The 17,260-nt window shown below is 29.5% G+C and overlaps 1 pseudogene; it reads right to left on the bottom strand.

Annotated features, from left to right (window-relative positions):
- Positions 1-8,549: 8,549 nt before the first annotated feature.
- Positions 8,550-17,260, bottom strand: part of LOC113376231 — a 21,586-nt pseudogene continuing 12,875 nt past the window's right edge.

Genomic DNA, 17,260 nt, shown 5'->3' with positions numbered 1-17,260 from the left:
TTTGCTATATTCACATTCTAATTCATAATTTTTTTTTGTAAAAGTTACGAGTCATAACATTTTCAGTGTAATTTCACTTCTTGCAACAGATACTGATATTGGGATTTTTTGTGATGATCATGTATTCTTGTGTGTGGCAATTTGTATTTTATCTGCATTGCATATCAAATTTTATTGAAACAATTGAAATACATAAAAACAACTTCACTTGAATGTACACATTTGAAATTTGCAACTACCTGTTCAACGAATTGTTTGTGCAATCCGATAAGCGTTTATCAGTTGTTGTTTGAAATATATCAAATATTTTGCATCTGGAAATTGATTTCGAGGTAGTAGATACAATTACAAGTCATATCTAAATAGATTTATAGTACAAGTTAAATCGTCTTTTATGCTTCTCCAGAATTGAGAAATGCTATACCGCCTCTTATTATAACGATGATTGTGAGTGTTTGAAATGGCATGAATCATCTTGTGCACATTACACATGATGGATTATTTACAAAACTCTTTGTGATATTCTACATTAGTGCTTAATACTCTTATTATGAGGACCCCACGCATTTGCGAAACCCAATTCATTCTTAAGTTTAGACACCAAAATCCGACGCTAAGGAGCGACGGGCGCGAAATTCAATAGACATATAATAAATGAATTAGTGAGCAAATTCGACAACCGAAACAACAATTATTCGGCAATTTAAAACCTAGGAAATTTCTATATTATTTCAATTATTGAGCACTAAAAGCTTGAGATTAATTTTAATTATTTATTCTTATTAATTTTATATCTTTCTAAATCTTCCTTATATCGACGTTCAGTCTATTAATTGAATTTTCAATTACTAACGTTATCCTTTTAAGCGGAACAAAACCAGTTTGTTACTGGATGATTATCTCAACCACGAGCGATCGTGAATAATTTATTTTTACCTATTGAAATAAATCAATAATGATAGATAGATTCAGTTGCATTGTATATAATCGGTTTGTCATATTTGTCCATGAACTATTTTTATAATTAGTGCTATATATACCGATATTTTTAAAGCTATTGCTATAAAATTAACACTGAGATTTTTTTTTAAATTTTATTTAAATTATTTATGAACTTGGATTTTTTTACCATATTTTATTCAATTTAGGCAGTAGCCTCATATTACATGGATAATAACTTACGACATTATTTTTATTTGTTATCATATTTTATTCAATGTTATACATCAAATTGGTTTCTACATACTTCTTATACTATTCTATTGAATGTTCTACTTCAACTTCCTAATATTCATTGTTCCAAATTTTGTTCTATTAAAAAGGATCATCTACATCTATTCATTAATATGTCCAAATTTTTATCCTATTCCAATGAATAGTAGGATCATCTACGTCAACTTTTTAATATACCATGTTCCAATTTTTATCCTACTCTATTGATTAGATTCATCTATATTAACTTTTTTAATATTCTATGTTTAAATTGTTATCCTGTTTTATTTAAATAAGATTATCTACATCAACTTTTTAATATGGTATGTTCCAATTTTTATCCTACTCTATTGATTAGGATCATCTACATTAACTTTTTAATATTCTATGCTCAATGATTTTATTTTGCTGTATGAAATAGAATCATCTAACTACATGAACTTCTTAATATTCTATGCTCAAATTTTTATTCTATTTTAATGAACGGGATTATTTGCATCAATTTTTTAATATTTGCTTCCAAAATTTTCATCCTATTTTATTGAATAGAATCATGTATCTACATCTTCTTTTTATTATACCATATTCAAATTTTTATTTTATTCTATTGAAAAAGATCATCGACATCGAATTTAATATTTAATTTTCAAATTTTTATCCTACTTATTTGATTAGAATTACCTACATTAGTTTTTTAATATTCTAAGTTCAAATTTTTATCTTATTCCATTGCATAGGATTTTCTACATCAACTTTTTAATATTCTCTGCCAAAATTTTAATCTTATTGTATTGAATAGGATCATCTAAATTTACATTTAATATTCTATGTTCAAATTTTTATTCTACTCTATCTATTAGAATCATCTACTTCAACTTTTTAATATTCTATATTCAAAATTTTTATCTTACTCTATTGATTATTTTTATCCCATTCTATTAAATAGAAACATCTACATCTTTTTAATATCTGCTGCTCAAATTTTTATTCTATTTTATTGAATAGATTCGATAATATAATAAACTCATATTATGTGATTTTATTAGAACATTTATTAGAACAAACGATCACCATTGGTAAATATTGGAATAAATAATCCTTCCTTCGGCATAAAATATTAAATTAATATTTTTTACCGTATTATGCTATTTTACGAACATATTTTTAATTTTTACTTCATTTTATTATTTTCCTAATTGTAAATTTTATTTGATTGGTCTTTTTATTACCTATGGTAACAGTTTTGTATTATAAGGCTCTAAGTCTTCGTTGGCAAAATAATAAATAAAGATTAAAAAAAATAAAAAAATATTAACAATATTTTCAGTAAGTTCAGATTTTTCACTTACTATTTTTTAGTTCAAATTTTGTATTGCCTTCTATTATCTACCAAACTAAACAATTAACCAAGCTAATAAATACCACTTTTATTATTTCCTATATTGAATTAAAACCTTTATTTTCATGTTTTCATTTTTGATCAGTATATAAAGTCACAAATAATTTTATAGCTATCAACATTTCTAATTAGCAAATTTTAACGATATATTATATTCATTTAACATTTTTAATTTCTATCTTTTAACACGAACAAATAATTTTTAATCCCATTGTATAAAGCGTTTCGACATTATGAAATCCAGTGTGAAATTCGAAGCTGTTTAAAAGTTCCTCTCTATATGATTAATGTATAAGAATATTTTTGGCTGGCATCAAGTCCAACATATTGCAACCGCTCGTACATGTGGCAAGTATAATATGTGGCATTTATCGCAATTGTACGAAACTCTCGTAATACGACTTTGAACGACTTTATAATACTTATCTGAAACAAGAAAGTTTCATTTAATGTCCTCAGTAATAATACACATTTGGTAATGAGATATTATTAATAAGATTATTAAGTGAAATGTTACTAATAGTAGCTAACAATAAAGCTGTAGGTATAAGCTTCATTTTTACGACTTTTCCACTTAATTTATTTTTCGTAAATTTAACTTCATTCTTAATAAATACCAAAAATATCTGCCATCGATAGATATTTCATATTTATAATAATATAAATTATATTTTTATGACTAAGTTTTAATAGCATTTTATTGCAATTTTGCAAAGTAGTCAACAATCTGACCTTTCTGATATTCATACAACACATAATAAATAATAATGGGCAGTACTGCTTTAGGGTAAGTCCGTGAGCTGAGTTAACTCCAACTTCCCATTGTCATTATACACTTATTCTTTTTTTTTAAATTTTATTTATCCAAGCAATTAATTTGATTTCCGCACCAAAATTTCACTTTTCCTATAAAATACAAAGCAATTTCTGCTAGTGATATTTCATGGCCAATTCTGACAGATCAATGTTATGGCAAGGCCATGTTACGCTCTAACTTCCATACATTATGCTACTGAATCATACTGAATACTGTACAAATGTCATGTATTTGCTATGCATTCAAGCAGTTTTACACATAAACTGCAACGTCACTTATATGTTATGAAGCTGGGTCAGAAAGACCCTATTATCTAAAATCGTTTTTTGTACATTTGTGCGGTTTCTAGGTTAGGTTTTCTATCTGACATCATAAGAAAAACGCCTGACCAAACAGCAACCGCAGACTTTTTCAATATTTAGAACAAATTTCTTTATAAGATAGCCTTGTCATAACATTGGTCTGTTATGCGGCAGATTGGGCCCCTTAATGTTCATGATAATTGTCAAAATCGACAAAGTAAATCAGGAGATTTTAAAATACAATCATATAAATTTTATATTTATCATCAATTTAATAAATTCATTATAACTAAGGGCGCCAATTTTGCGGTAACATAGACGATAACACAGCGTTGTTATGGCAACGCTATCTCATCCTTCTTTCTTGGTACTAAAAACTGTAAAAAATTTTTCTATGTTTGTTTATATGTAAAATATGTTGATCGCACAGCAAATATATAGCATTTTCACAGTTTTTAGTACCAAGAAAGAAGGATAAGATAGCGTTGCAATAACAACGCTATGTTATCATCTATGTTAACAGGTTATTGCAATATTGGTGACAATATTATAAAGTAAACTTAATATATCAAAGAAATTAAAATCTGCCAAAATTTTCGGAAAAACACTATTTTTGTCACTCATATCTGACTGAATGGCCCTATATTAAAACCTTTTTTTTACTCACGTTAATCTTCTTAGTTTCAGGCACATATGAGTGACATGGCGATTCACGTGATAATATATCAGATTAAGCTATAAACATAGAAATAGCGTTATTTATATGAATAGGTTAAAAATAAATCAAATATCCATAGATAAATTAAAAATAAATTTTGTTAAAAAAATATACCAGTGTCGTAAGTCCTTGATTGTAGGCGGACGTAGAGAGACGACATGAGATTATATTTCGGATTATTCATTTTACAATTCGAACATGAAAATATCACATGCACATTTTTAAATATTTTATTGCTCACTAAAATATAATGAAAATTCGATAACGAACGAAATCATTTCGCAAAGTTTTGGAATTGGAAATTTTTATTATCACACACTCGTAAATAACAATATCAATTCGACAAGAGAAATTTCGTTTATTTTGATATTTGCCATTGAATATTTTTCATACGTAATAAAATCTCAATCGGTATCTTAAATCTAATGAAACGAGAGGGATTTTTGATTAGTCAGTGGGATAGCTGATTGGAAGAAATCAATTTTATTTACAAAAGCAATAGAACAGAGAATGGTCTGGTCGAAATGCGCTTCGGCATTTATGAATTCAAATCGAAATAGTTCTGTAGATATTTATGGCCGTAATAGTGTATAATAGTGCTTGTTCTTGTGGCTCGCCCATGAATAATTTCTCTGAATGGTCATTACCGGCAAACTACTAAAGTAGCGATCGTACTTTTCTAATGCGCACACTTCTAAAGAAAGAATCCACTATTTGGAATTTTCTACGTTCATGAATTTGCGTTTGACGTAAAAGTTTCTTTTCGCGATAAATTATTTCATTCGATTGGACTATATTTAATTCATGCACTAAAGGGAGAAGGTGATCTATTCAAGTAACTGTTCAGATAGAATCGATTTTATTACAATCTTACAACTTTTTTATCATCAATTAATAATTTTAATGAGTTATTCAGCTACCATCAGATTGCTTCGATTTGCATAACGATTATAAAACTTCGATTTTTTTAGTTTAACTATTTAAGAAACTTTGTGAAAAATCGAATGGTGCTTTACTCATTAGGGGTTATCGTATTTTAGTATTTTCTGCATTCAACAGATGGTGCACTGGGCTTAAATTCATCGCTCTTTTTAATGAAATGATTATCTAATTTCAATACAGATACTTCTCTTTTTAAAGAACTGTTGATTCACTTATTATTATATATATATATATATATATATATATATATATATATTTGTGAAAACATATTTGTAATTTAGCTGAAAATATATTCTACCCGCGTATATTTTGTTCTCATGCGTTCAAATTAATCAGGTTTATCTTTTCTATATTAAATATTTATTTAATTATTACCTAGAATTAAACCTAGAAGTAGATTTACGTGCTACAGTTGGTGGCGCCTCTATGAATTACGGAAAAATCAAAATTGAGGTAATGTCAAAGCGTCCGTGTTTGTGATTTATTTAGACTTTTTTTTATCTATGAATTTACTGTATCTTTAACTTTCTGAAGAAAAGGTTTGTTTCCGTAAAAAAATCCGATTTGCTAATTATATGTTTTCTCGACGTTTCAAGTCATTCTGAATCGCTTGAGACCAAAATTGAAAAAAGTATGCGTGTGTATCTGTGTGAACAGATTTTTTGCCGAAAATCGACGTTTTCTCAAAAACGGCAGGACCGATTTCAAAAATTTAATAGAAATTTGATGTATCTCAATGAGGACTATCGTTTGTCAGTTTTGTGCAAAGATCTGCCGAGCCGTTTCTGTGTAATTTGAAAAAAATGTTAAACTTTTGGTCCACATTTAAGCTCATACTACCGAATCGATTTTAAAAAATCAAAAACTGTTTGAAAGATATTAGTTGGGAATGATACTGATTAGTTTTAAGTGAAAATCTACCGAGCTGTTTTCTTGTAATTAACTGTTGAAAACAAATTAAGCCGATTTTTATGGAACTTTTTTTTGGCGATATATATATCATGGTCTTATAGAACTTACTGAAATATTCCGGCCTTACGACAAGTAGTTTAATTTTAAAAATTAATCAAATTTGAGAAAATAAGTAGTTTTTGACGTTTGTTAAAATTAAAATCAGACGATTTACTTGGTACAACGATAGAGTACTTGGTCTTAATGAACATACTGAACCATTAAAGTCTTACGGAAATTGGTTTAATTATAAATTTAAATTAACATTATTGATTTGTGAAAATTTGCTTTTAGAAAATACTCCGAGTTAACGTGTTCGTTCGTTTTCAATTATGTGTAATAAATGCACTCGGAATACTTTTAATCACTCATAAATTAATTATTTTTTTTATAAATAGAACGATAGGAAGTTCATATAACTTGCCTTAATGCAAAATATCAACTAGTTTTTGTACTATAGTCTATCCAACAAGTGATTCATTTTCCCTCCATATTGCACAAATACTACTCCTCAACAATTTCTTCGAGACCACACACAGTCAAAATATTTTTTGTGCAATAAAGTTATTACTCATATTGTCAGAAATGATAGATCTATCTTTTTCAATAACCGAATCGCGTTTTTGCAACAACTTTGTGTTTCTGAGAATGACATTGCGACGCCGTCGATATCGTGTCGCAATCTACCGCGTTGTTTTTCAGTATTTTACACAATACAAATATTGTTCTTTGAATTAATTCATTATTTATTTTATACAGCTATGCATATTCATCGCAGTAAATTACGATCGCGTTTTATAAGTGAAATATTACTACTATCGATGCTATTGCAAACGATAAATTAACTCTCAATAAAAATAAAAGGATTCTTTCATGATGTTTTTGAATTTTGTTTACTTTATATTTTTCTCTACCACATTCTGTGTATGAACAAAATTTTAGTTTTTACTTTTTTTCACGGTCGGTCGCAAAAGTGAAAAAAATGTTTACGTGGGGCTACATATTCAATTATCGCGTCAATAAAAAAAGCTTCGATAAATAAAATTTGCTTTTGTGTTTCAACTTTTTTAGTATTACTCAATAATCTGATAATAAAATGCTAATAATTATACAGTGGGCATAGATAAATGTGTAAACAGTTCAGTATCATTTATTCAAATATGCATTTTAACCCTCAGTAGTTGATATAAGTACTAAGTAATTATATTATTAAAATGATGAGAAAAATTATAGAAGAGCTTATTTAAGGCTCAAGTGGTAAGAGCTTTGGTCTGGCACCCACAAATTTCAATTTTCGTCCTGGACAACCTTATATCAAGCAGTAGTATCAGTGTTTACTTGAAATTATAGATCTAAATACAATTAAAATAGCATTTTAGGACATTGCTCAATATATCACATTACTTTAAGAAGTATCTCAACCAATAACAATCTATTTTTTTTTCATCTTTCTAACAATTAGAAAGGATAACCATTTGGTTGCTTGATGATAATGCTATGTTGTAAGCAATTACATCACAATGGCAATTCAATCAGTAATAAAAAAACCCAGTTTAAATAATTTTCTAATCTAATATAAAGGTTTTTATAAATACAATAGTATTAGATATTTAAGACCTTTCGTAATATTTTATTATATATACTTGTTTCAGACAAAATAAAAATACTGTTATATTCAGGGAATATTGATGAATAGACAAAAATATCAATGTAAAATTATCTGTCTTGTAATTTTGATGATAAAGCGAATTACGGTGAATATCAATACGTTGGGTCGATTTGAGGTTTATCTATCTTTTAAAATCCCATTTTGAGAAATGTTCTTGAAAAAAAACCTTTCCAAACAACCTCAATAGATTCGGGCCTAGGTGTCGAAGCTCTGAAATCTTCTTTAATAATTTCACCTAGGCTTTTCTTAGATTAATGCAGCGTTTCTCAAACTTATTTCTTCCATCGCCCCCTTTGAAGATCAAAATTTTTGTATCGCCCCCCTACCAAATTTTTTATACAATCTCTGAAAACTGTTTCTTTTATTACTTGTATTAATATAGTTATAGTGTGATATATTAGTTGATGCAACCTTACATTCTAAATTAGACATTTTTACCAGTGAAAGCAAATAAAACGCAACTTTATGACATTAATCATATATTTTATATATTATAATCAAATTAATATAAACAGTATATAAAATTTTATTTTCAAACTCTAATGAGAAGGATGAATTTGATGGTTTTTTACAAGTTTGTCAATATCAGGTTCCATTTCACTCAAAAACAGTCGTAAGTCACCGCGTTTGGTAATTTGCAACTGATTTCTGTTTTTAGTAAGTAGCATTGTCACAGCGCTAAATCCACGTTCACACAAATATGACGATGGAAATGCTAGTAAAAATTTTTGAACAACCAACCACAAGCCAGGATATAAGTGCTGAATTGACTTCTGTAGCCAAAATTGTTGATAACCATCTTTAAATTTGATTTTTAATTCTTCATTTGTAGTTAATTCTATAAGCTCTTCTTCTAGCTGGGCTGATGTTTCTACATTTGCATTTGAAAAAGGGTCTAATACCCAGCCTGGTATTTCCAAATTCAAAATATCTTGAAATCTTTCAATAAAATTGCCATGAAGATTTTCCAAATGTTGGCAGTACACGAGCAAGTCTTCGTTGCACGATACCGATAAATTTGGAAAATTATGAAACTCCCGTCTGCCAATATTTTTCTTATGTAATAACAGTTTTGCTATAAAAGCAGCGATGATATTTTTTGTTTTTATTAAATTTAAGCCATCGCCTTGAAGTTGTAGATTCATATTGTTGAGTAATGTATAAAGGTCTGTGAGATATGCTATATCATTTTTTGATGATATCAGGTCTTTACACAACTGTGTGTCCTTATTTTCTAAAAACTCTACAACGGAGTCAAACAGATTGTAAAAACGGGTCAGACAATTTCCTTTTGATAGCCAACGCACATCTGTGTGAAATAACAATCTGTTGAATTCTTCATCATTAGCGGTACACAGCTGATTAAACAATCTCTCATTTAAAGAGTTGTGTCGGATTTTATTAATAGCTCTGATGACATGTTGCAATGCTTGATGCAATCGTTCACTTAAGTTTTGGCAACTAGATGCTGTCGATGTATCACGCAATGCACAGCAAGAACATTGGGAATTTTATTTTTTAGGTAGGCTATGAATCCTTTTTGACAACCCCTCATAGCTGCAGCACCATCAGTAGCAACTGATATAATATTCTTCAATGGAATATCTTTCTCATCAAAAAACTTCTCCAATGTTTTGAATATGGTTTCTCCTTTTGTATCTGTCTCTAAATTTCTAACAAATAGAAGTTCTTGGCATACTTCTTCATCTTTAATGAACCTCACGTAAGTCAACAACAATGCTTCATTATTTGGTAAAGTAGACTCATCCAATTGGAGTGAAAATTTACAAGACTTCAAATGATTGCATAATAATTCTTCAATATTTTCAGCCATTTCATCAATTCGTCTTTGCACAGAACTATTACTCAAAGGAATTTTACGAATTATATCTGCTGCTGGTTTATGTAGCACAGTAGTTATAACTTCTTTTACTGCTGGCAAAATTAATGATTCTCCAATAGTGTGTGGTTTACCTGTTTGGGCAATTAACCGAGAGATATTGTATGACGCTCGAAGTCCGTCATCGTCCTGCTTAGCAGCGACAGAAAAAAGTTTTGACACACTAGGCTGAGCAATATACATCTTTTCCAGATTTCGAAAGTAGTCAACATTTTTATCCTTCTTATCCGGATGCATTCTATTCAAATGATCTTGAAGTCTTGAGGGCTTCATTGCTTCATTTGAAAATGTTTTTGAACACAGAAGGCATAAAGGCATACATGGGTTTATAGAATTTTCTATGAATCCATATTTAATATATTCTGCATTGTACTGACGCATCTTTTTTTTGCTTGCGACATGGCTTTTCTTTAAAAAATTACGCGAAAAATGTTGGGTGGAGTCAGTTTAAGTTAAAAGTTAATTTAGTGAACTGTAATAGAATTATCCCGTCACCATAAAAAAATGAATAAAAACAACTATTATCTTTGCGAAATATCTTGATCTAATTTACATGCTTCTGCACTCATTACTCTACATTTGCTGAAACGCTACTGTTTCAATTTATAATAAAGTACAGATATTTATATGCAAGAATTTTAAATATTAAAATTACCGTAGTTGAAAGTGCACCCCCCGTTGGGAGATTTGTATGTACCGCTATCATTGCGGGGTTGTCTATACCTGGTGAGTTAGTCTATCTTTATGGAGTATTATGTTTTTTGAGAACAGGTATTACATCTATATCTTTTAAAGCAATTGTATTGTAAATGACCCTTTTTTAACAATTAGAACATATACCCTTGCCGCTAATAAAACTTTCCGATCAGATTACGTCATGGAAAGAAATTTGGAACAGTTTATTATAGAATGATTATCTTTGCATGCATTGTCAATATTAATTGATCGGAAGAATAAATATTTTTTTACAATTGTGTTTAATAAAAGTATTTAAATTTAATCTCCCTAATGCCGTTTTTCATTGGCCTAAAAATGCAAAAATTTCCAACATAGTCGGTAAATACTTTTGGGATATGTTAGTATTTAACTCCAAGTGAGTTGAAAATTGGTATATTAATTTTTGGTAAAAGCTATAAAATGGCATCAAAATCGTTCAAATACCATGGAAATACGACCAAACATTGGAAGTACCAATTAATCGTTGGGATACAAATTCTGGTGAACTTTAAAATGTAAAGTAAATAAAATTACAAATGCCCCCTAATCCAACGTCAACAACCAACATTTTTCGCGAGGCCTTTCATCGCCCCCCTGGAGTTCAATATCGCCCACCAGGGGGCGATATCGCCCACTTTGAGAAAGACTGGATTAATGCATAGATGGAATTTTGAATTTTGGCTCTCAGTTTGGGTACCTGCTTCGGATAGCTTGATGTCAAGCAGCAGTGACCAAATGTTTTTAAGTGGCAACAACCCTTACCCGGCAATGCTGCGTCATCACTATTACAGAAATAGTAATAATAAAATGCATCATAGAGATGGGACCTATTTAGGTTGTCATCTATAAAACCGACGTAGTTGGTTAATAGTGGCGTAGTTAGCTTATAGGACTTTATACAAAAACTAGTGGGGCATGGCATCGTGCCTTATACTAAATTGCTGGAACTTCCCGTACTGAAAATTAAGGTTAAAAAAAACTTGAAAATTTGTTAAAATCGTTGAAAAAAGAGATTTTTGAGATTTTTGAAATTTCTGAAACAAATTGACTCTTTTGAAAAATTTATTTTTTTATATTTTAAAATTTTTAATTATAAATAAATTTTGAATTTTTTGTCAAACTGCTAGACCTGCCTCTCCAATCTAATCAGTTCTTCACTTTGTGAATACAAGTAAATGTTTTTTGAATATTCAAATCGCACAATTCGTTATCTCAAAAACTGAACTACAATTTTTGGCACTTTTTGCTGGACCTGTTGCCAAAAACTTATCAGCACGTCTCCTTATCAATAAGAATAGAATGTTTTTGAATCATTGAAACCGGTTGATCGGTGCTCTTGAAACCGTCGACAAAAATTGTATCCGCCGCACACACACACATACACAAACATCAATTTATTATAAGGTATGCCAAAATGTTCAGAAACGTTTGAAACGTGAAGAGTATAAAATGTTCATTTACATTTTTTTGCGATTACTTTAACTTACCCTACGGGAAGTTGAAAATGTAACCTCTCTTTGCGCCCTGCACCCTATCAATGTCAATACTTATGATTGATCTAGTAAACTGCGTGAAATATTATTTTCAAAACCAAAAATCGAGTGCAGTAATTTAGCTCGTCCGTTGCGAAATACTCGTAGTTTATAAAGTGGCCGTTAGTAACGGCAGCTATAGCAACAGCTATAGCTAACGATAAGTTTATATCGGCATCGGCGTTCCCTCCGATGGTATCGGGTTGACGTTCTGACACATTGCGTCTAATTTGTTAGGTACTGTTCCAAAGTTTTACGAAAATACTTAGACAGTTTCGCGGAAAGTGGGTTGTGTGCCATTATGAAGATAGATTTTCAATGCTGTTCCTTTTGTTTGCGGACGGACTCAGCAGAAATAGTGGCGCGATAAAGCGAAACTTTATTTATGTTTTAACTTTGTTTCAATTTATCGATACTTGTAAACATATATTAGGAATAAGTTATCGACTGCGGAGCAACAAATACGACCTCTTACGTTTATATTGTGTGATAATTCTAGATTACGGCATTCTCTGCACGACAACAGCGGTATAAATATCCTTGCCGGAATATTATGAATTGGACTTTTGGAAAATGAATGAATTTTTGACCATTTTATTTTATGAAGTCAATCTGGGAGAACATTATGATATAATTTATTTACTTCTATTTGCAAACATACAAAATTTAGAAAATTAGACAAAACTGTTTTGTAACATTTTATATTTAATGATTAACATCCCGTAGGGTACTATAACGTACTATAATCGCAAAAAATTAAAAATGAAATTTTTTTATATCTTTAGTTTCAAAACTTCTGAACATTTTGGCATACCTTAAAAAAAATGGATGTATGTATGTGTGTGTGTGCGGATCCAAATACAAATTTTCACCCGATTTAAATAATTTAAAAAATATTCGATTCGTATTGATAAGGAGACGTGTAGATTAGTTTAAGACAAAGGCAGGTCTAGCCGTTTTAAAAATATGGGGCAAAAAGTGCCAACAATAGTGATTAATTTTTTGAGAGAACGAGGCGTTAGATTTTAATAATTCAAAAAAACATTTTATTTATATTGACTAAACGAAGATCCGTTCAAATTTTAAAACTCTCAATTGGCGGTCAAACTTGTTCATTGGACATATGCACATCAAATTATCAGATATTTTATAGAGATTTTAATAATGTGAACACATTCTCTGTCACTTTTTGGGTTTCGTACCAAGATTTTTAATTTTAAAATTCACGTATATGGCTCAAACAAATGTCCTCGACATTCTTGACAGTATGGAACACACCGTATTCAATCACGAGGCGTTTTTGCAAAAGGCAATTCTGGCGTTTTGGAGGTATGGAGCGGAAAGGGTGTAAAAACGGTTATGCAGGTTTTGAGAGAACGGATCATCTGGTTAAATTAATTCAAAAAACATTTGCTTGAGTAGATGGTGGGCAAATAATGCTTTTACAGAAAATTGCATAATTTTGAAAATTGAAAAAAAATCAACATTTTAAAAAAAAATTCAAAGTTTCAAACAATTCAAATTTTTGAATTTTTCATCATTTTCAAAAAAAAAAAACTAAATTTTTAAAATTTCGAAAAATATCAAAATTTAAAATAAGCATTTCTTACAAAAATTTGAGAATATTTCGAAATTTTCAAAAAAATGGAACATTCATTTCTCGAATGTTTAATTACAGTACGGTAAGTTCCAGCAATTTGCCTTAAGGCATGGTGCCATGCGCCACACTAGTTTTTCATTTAATTTTGTTTATTTTTTTTTCCTTCGTTTTGATTGTAAATACCCACTTTCAACTAATATGTAGATTAAAATTGTAATCTGATTGTTGAAACAAACTGTGTAAAATAAAAAAACTGTATGGATAAGAATATGTACACAAAATATCAGCATAAAAATAGTTCGTATATAATTTAATAATAAATCTGATAGTCCCCTGTATATACGAGTACATGCCACAATTTACCTTTACAAGTGTGCATAAATATCGACGACAAACATCGATATTGGCTGTACGATAAATTTTGAACCATGATGAATGCGATAGACAGGCCGATGCATAAATTGAATATTTATTGAATTGTTACTGAATATTTACGAAGTGGCGGTCGACTGTTCTAATAAATTGTACCAATATGATAGAATGATAAAAATGTAACTGAAACGAAAATAATACAAACGCCACAACGGTGTTTCATTGTTATTAGAAGTTCACATAGTTCTTTTTCAGATTTTATTTGCATTTTTTAAATAACGAACTATCGGAGGCAGATATGCGAAGACAAATTGCTGAAACTTCTCGTAGCGAAAAATATTTTTTTTTTTAAAAATGTTTTAAAATTTTTTGAAAAATTTTGGAAAAATGAGATTTTTGAGAACTTTAAATTTTTGAAAAAAAAGACTTATTTGAAAAGTTTGATTTTTTTTGTGTTTTAATTTTTTTTTTCAAAATTTTAACTTTTTTCCAAATCAATCGTGCTGCGAGACTATTCGAGAGAAGGATATCGAAGCGCAAAAGCGCCGCGTCGCTGTTTAACGTTTAATCACTGGTATAGTACCCATGTAAATGTAAACAAAATTCATATGTACTTATTATTAAAATCACTATAAAATATCTGGTAATTTCATATGCATATGTCTACTGATTATTTTTTACCTTCTAGTAAATGGCTTTTTCTTTTTTTTTCTCGATTCTCGAAACCGCTAGACCTTTTCAAGATTTAATCAATTTTTATTTTGTGTCAAGTACAATGTTAAGTACCATTTTTGCCGCTTTTTGCCCCGTATTTACGAAACGGCTGTACCTACCTTAAACAAAAACTAATAAGCACGTCTCCTTATCAATAAACTCCCTATTGATTCCTATTGATAGGAAAACTTTTTGAATCATTCGTTTACCTTGTTCCAAAATCGTCGACAAAAAGTTGTATCCAACTACACATATACACACTCACCACTAGTTTAAACATTATTTGTAATTACTTTTATTACATAAAATTTACATAGAGTATTGAGAAACACATCAACGTTAGCAAAAAACTAGTAATTTTGAAATATGGTTATGGCTTGATAGCTAAAAGCCGATTGCCGTATCTTATATTTTATCAAATTTAATCACTAACTAAGAATTAAATATAATGAGAAAATTTTTTCCATAAGGTTTGTGTAAGTATTAACATGCTGATTTATAAAATATTAACAAGTGATAATGACGGACCGATTCTGCCGCATAGCAGACCAATGTTATGGCAAGGCTATGTTATGAAGAACTTTTCATACTAAATATTGACAAATGCCATGTGGTTACTTAGGTTGTCATATAGAAAACCTAACCTAGAAAAATAAACGATCTTAGATACAGGGTCTTTCTGACCCAGCTTCATAACATACAAGTGACGTTGCAGTTTATGAGAAAAACGGCTGAATTCACAGCTAATACAAGACATTTAGACAGTATTTAATATGATTCAGTACCGTAATGTATGGAAGTTGGAACGTAACATGGCCTTGCCATAACATTTTTTTGTTATGCGGCAGAATCGATTCCTAAGTTCCAGAACAATCTGCAAAGATAACTGGATCCATATCTCATCACACGTAAAATATTTTAGACGACAGAATTTACTAGAACTTCATTGATGTCCAACATACCAATAAATTATAGCAGTGATGCACAGCAGTCTATACTATTTTATATGACTAGTTAAAACAGAATTTGTCAAAACACCATGTTATTCATACATAATGTCAAAAATGCTTTGATATGAATATTTAAAAATAACCACATAGAATCATAGAATAAAAAATATCAATTATTATTTTTCACACGAAATTGTTTCATGTTCAATTATAAATATTATTATACACGTGTTAAAAATTTTCAAACGCCATACATAAAATAAAAATCAAATGCTCAAAGATCGTTATTCTAGCAAATGTTTCGACATTTCGATTAATTTGGATGGTGGTTGTAGGTTTTGAGGTGAATATTTTAATATATATTGACAGCAACATAAATTGGAATTTAGGAACGTTTGTTATATCCAGAAAATTTAGTGTGTTTGTTGTATAGCTAATTTACAATATTTATAACATTTGGAATATAGCTTATCTTTGACCGTAACATAAAATTTATATAAATATAGAATCGACTTTTTTGTGTAGAATTTTTTTTAGTTTCCTAAAAATCCAAGAAGAGTAAACCTTAAATTCTCCTAGTTCTCCTTATTAGATATGTATATATGTTTTTTTTGTTTTAAAAGAAACAAAAAGAATCTATAAGTATTTGACAATTAGTTCTGTATTTATTCAATTTATTAATAATTTTCTCGTGCTCAGTAGATACATTATTTTTATTATTTTTTATATTTTTTTGATTGTTTCTATCTATTTTATCAATGTTTTTGTTTTATTATATTTTAGCTGAATGATCATTAACATTATGTTGAAAGTTTGCATCAATAAATATTATATTATTTTTATTTGCAGTTCATTTATAGTTAATATATTTCATAAATTTTTTTTGCATTTTTAAAAAATGCTGCATAACACATACTTGGGCGGCATGCTGGCCCGTACAGCAGCGTCACAGGTTAAGATTTATTTAACTCTTTCCACTCGCTAATGCAGAATTAATATGGCGACATCCGAGTGAATAGAGTTAATTCTAATTATCACAATTTTTACTATTTTTTTTTTATTTTTTCATACATTAACTTCTTGGCCAACTTTGCCGTAGAGCAATTATACATGCATGTTAACCTATCGGATGTATTATAGTATGATACAGGATATTATTAAAAGTGTCGTAGAGGAGATTATCGATAAACCCGAATGATACATATTCAAACGACATGGCTACAGAACTTGACTAAGTATTTATCGCTTCACGTAGCAGAACGTAGCAGAAACGTAGTAGCATTTAGCCGTAGCATAACCTTAGAAAGGTAATTAGGTTTGCGCTCACTACGGAAATCGAGTTCGATAGTTAATAATAATTGAATCATTACTACGGAAAATTATATTAGGACATACAAAATTTGCATTATATTGTGCAGATAGTGACAGTAAAATGTCACTATATGGAAAGGCAAGTCCAGGGTTT

The sequence above is a fragment of the Ctenocephalides felis genome, unplaced genomic scaffold (genome assembly GCF_003426905.1).
Source record: "Ctenocephalides felis isolate EL2017-DRISC unplaced genomic scaffold, ASM342690v1 CF-g0.4_SCAFFOLD_01886, whole genome shotgun sequence".
In the NCBI taxonomy this organism is placed as follows: Eukaryota; Metazoa; Arthropoda; class Insecta; order Siphonaptera; family Pulicidae; genus Ctenocephalides; species Ctenocephalides felis.
Note: the sequence above shows the minus strand (reverse complement) of the source record. Positions and strands in the feature narration are given on the sequence as shown.